Consider the following 4,496-nt stretch of genomic DNA (forward strand, 5'->3'; position numbering starts at 1 on the left):
AGAAAACCTCAAACCATTCGTTGTGTGTATGTGTGTGTGTGCGCATCAGAATTTGACCTGTAAACATTCAAGGCCGAAAGATTGTGGATGGTCTGAATCACACAATAATTGTGTCAGCCTTCCTCCATTTTGTCGTATCTGTCTGCTAATAACATTTAAGGGAAGTGTCCCCATTCCTAGAGTCTGAGGAGAGAGGGCTGCTGATCCGGCTCTCATGGAGAGATATCACATGAAAAGGACAACTGCAGTTTGACCCTATTACTCACATCTCTCTGAAGTGGCAAATGATCGTTTCAAAGACAATATGAGCAAAATGTAAAACAGTTGCATTACCTGTAGGATTTATATGGTTCCTAAAAGTAATATATTCATATTCAATTTCATATGTTATTATTAATTATAGCGTTTTTACAAAAACGCTTTAGATACATTTTAAGCATAGCAGAAATGTCAGTTATAAATATTTATAGGGACCGAATGGAACAAAGAAGAACAAAGAAGGAAAGAGCAATATAGTCTCATAACTGCTACCTACTACAAAAGGTTAAGAGTATTCTCTGCGGTGACATTAAGCTCAAAGGCCATAACAGATACAAGTTCATAACAGACATCTCAGAAGACCTGCAGCAGGAACTTGTGTTCTTAGTGATCAAATCTGTAGTTTGTTATTTATAAAATAACATGTCAAGTAAATAAAATTAAAACATGTCCAGTAAACCTTTCGTTTGGTTTTCAAATAAAATTCCACAATGACTCACATTTTGTGATTGTACTATATGAGAGAATACCACACCATATGAGATTTTAGCAAGGTTCCAAAAGGGAGTTTTCAGAGAAGAACCATTTCTGGTGTTCCTTTCAGTGGTCAGTCCTTAACCCCTTAACTGTCACCGTCCCACCTGTGTATGTGTTGTATATCATTTGAAAGCTTAGAAGCCCAAGGTTCATCCTGTGAAAACCATTTTGAAATCGGACATTGCATTACCATGGAAATGGTACTTTAAAATCTTTTGGCGGTCTCCCCCCCCTTGGGCAGTGTCAAGTGTCATATTACAAAATGCATTACGGTCTTTTAGAATCAAGCCTTTTTATAATCTTGACAAAAAACATATCATTGGAAAGATCTGAGTCTCTGGATTCCATGTTTTGTTGATAGAAGTAATATTGACAGAGAAATCTAGACATTTGTGACAGAAAAATGCATTAAAAAAATTAAATGGAGTTTGGATGGCACCCGGTGGCTGTTTGTGGTATAACGCCCTAATAAAAGCTCACAGGAACCTACATTTTTTTCATATCAACTTCAAATTTGGAACATAACTTATTTAGACATAAGGCTTTAATTTTATACCAATTTTAGAGTAAAACCTGTTATGTAAAATATTTATTATATATAAAATAAAATAAAATTAATATAGTGCATTTTCTTTACAGTAAATTTAAACTACCATAACGTTTTGATACTTTAATTTTTTGAAAACATTCAATTTCTGTGATAATCTGCTAATTTTCTTCTTTAAAAAGAGACCAACCTTATGTCTGTATTCCAAAGTGTTCATAAATTACAACAATTTAAGTTTGGATAGTGCACCTGCATGCCTATTTTAAAAAATGGGGGGTGACAGTTAGCCATTTTTCTTAGTGTGGAGAACATTTTCTAAGTCTAAAGGACTTTTTTTCACTATGAAGAAGTTGTTGTGCAGTACAAAGGTTCCATGGATGTTAAAGATTCTTCATGGAACCACAATGCCAATGAAGAGCCTTTATTTTTGTGAGTGTAGAGTACATTTGATAGATTTTATAACCTTCTCACTCACCACACTATCCATATACAAAAAAAAAAGTTCTATATTGCATTATATGTTCCACTTAAAAAAGGAACAAACAGAAGAAAACAAATTGAGGTGTAGCAGTTTACTGAACATCAGTCTTTGAGAAAAGCTCAGCAGCAACGGTCTAATTCGGTTTGTTTGTTCCTGCAGACATCTTTGGCACAAATCCGTTTTTGGTTCACCTGTATTATGGAAAATTCTCAACAGTCAGAGTAAAGAATTATTTTACATTCTGCTCTTGTTCCTGTCTGAGGTTTCCAAAACCTGACGCAAGTTTCTCCCAAGCCTCTCATGTAGTGAGAGAGGTTACATCTTTACTCACCATGGGAACTGTGTAACAGGACTGACTTGACAATATGTCAATTTCAAATTCCTTTGACCCCATACCTCCAACCCGAGGCTAACATATAAAGTTTTTGCTTGGGTCTCGCTATACATAATATGAACATTTTACATTGTATATTTACTTACATTCACTTATTCTTGCACAGAGCTGGTTAATTGTAAGTTCATGCATGTAATTAAGATTGTTTCTCGAGGCTTTAAGCAGGGCACCCTGGTCAGCTGCGAAAACAATTTCAAAACAATGTATTTTCTTGGAATTGGTGATTGAATGCTGGAAAAACTGAATGCTGTATTATGTACTGCCTCCACATGCCTCAATACACTTTACCTTTTAAGCAGACTCAGTTACCCGCCTTTAAAAGGATTCTGGATGACTTTGTTGACAGATTAGGTCAACTGAAATTGCTAAATGGTTTTTATGAAATACTAGTTACATTTATGTCAGTGTCAGTGTCTGCAGGTCACCCTCAGAGAAGGTGACTTTCCTTTTTTCAATTTTGCGTTAATGCGTTAGTGGATCAGGGCATTTTAATGAATGGACTGATGTTGAATGTTGTGTCATTTACTCTGGCACATCCTTCAGCTCCCCAGTCTTAAAGGGGTCATATGACATTGCTAAAAAGAACATTATTTTGTGTATTTGGTGTAATGAAATGTGTTTATGCGGTTTAAGGTTAAAAAAACACATTATTTTCCACATACTGTACATTATTGTTTCTCCTCTGTGCTCCGCCTTTCTGAAACGCATCGATTTTTACAAAGCTCATCGGTCTGAAAAGCAAGGTGTGCTCTGATTGGCCAGCTATCCAGTGCGTTGTGATTGGCCGAATACCTCAAGCGTGTGACGGAAATGTTACGCCCCTTACCATATTGTGATGCACCGTCCGGCCGGAGCTACGAGACATAAACATTAAAACTAGGGATGCACCGATACTGATACTGGTATCGGTATCGGGCCCGATACTGGTCTCCTGTACTCGTACTCGTCCTCGTTAAAATGCCCCGATACCAAACGCCGATACCACACAGCATGTGATAAGCGCCATATTCAGACAAAGAAACACAGACAACAGAAAAACAGACAGCAGAATGGAGTTAAGGATGTCTACTACGAAGTATATGTATGCAATGAATATAATGTTAAACATTCAGTATTAAGTAGTTTCGCTTTCACAACGAAACACAGCGCCTTCACGACATGGCGGCGGCGGCAACAACAATACTACAGCGAGAATAAAAGTTACGCCTTCTTTCTTTGTGTGAACATTTGGGCGGCGTTATGCAAATATTCCCACATCGTAACGTATACATGTGGGGGCGTGTTAGAACGAGCCGTTTTAGGTAGGCGTGGTTGACTCTTAACTTTTATAAAGAATATCTCTTTGGATTTGAGACTTTAGTCTTTGCAACTTTACAGATCTTCTTTATGCACCAAGAGCTTGTAACACTTCAAAGAGAAAGGAAAAATTTAAATCGCATCATATGACCCCTTTAAAAATATCAGAAATGTTTTTGGATAACAGATTCCAAAGCTTTTAATTGAGCAATTTAATTCTTTGCTTGTTTAATGTGTTTTTTTTAACCCCCTTTTAAAACCAACAAGTACTATACACTTACCGCTGAATATAATGCAAAAAATGAATTAAATATTCTGAGTACAGCATTATTTTCAATGTGAACAACAGTACCTGAGATGCAATGTTAACTGTGCCAATTTCTCTGTTCTTTTCCATTGCAAGGTTATGTGTGCAAATGACTACATTTTTCAGATGTTCCTCTTTCTTTCAGGTAGGCTATTGCACACCATTTTAGATGCTCTTATACAATGTCAACATAAAACCTTGACCTAATGTACAGAAAGGAACCCCTTCAGACTTTCGTCTGTCAGGAGGTAAATTGCACTGCGGTATTCTAGTATGTGGCCTTAAACATTTTGGCTAATTCATTATCCTTAAGGATCCACTATGCTAGTCATTGTCTGAGTAGATTTAGCCCATCCTTCTCAACCAGGAGTTTATACTGGCAGTCTGACCATTATTGTTTCCTACAAGGTGACCCTGGGGACAAACCTCATGGTTTATTCACAAGGAGCTGGACTGAGCTCTTTGAGTTGTTATACTGTGTTGAAGCAATTACACTTGTACTAAAAGCAGCCGTAAATTGCCTATTTAATTTTTCCTGGTTATGTTATAGATGAGCATCCCCATTATACACCCTTCATGCGAACAACACAGAGCATCATTTAATTGAGTGAACCATTAATATTTTATGGGTTTTGACCTTGAATTGTGCAAGCAAAGGGGACCCCCCCCCCCACTG

Source organism: Sinocyclocheilus anshuiensis, unplaced genomic scaffold, assembly GCF_001515605.1.
Source record: "Sinocyclocheilus anshuiensis isolate Anshui unplaced genomic scaffold, SAMN03320099.WGS_v1.1 scaffold2607, whole genome shotgun sequence".
NCBI classification, from domain to species: domain Eukaryota; kingdom Metazoa; phylum Chordata; class Actinopteri; order Cypriniformes; family Cyprinidae; genus Sinocyclocheilus; species Sinocyclocheilus anshuiensis.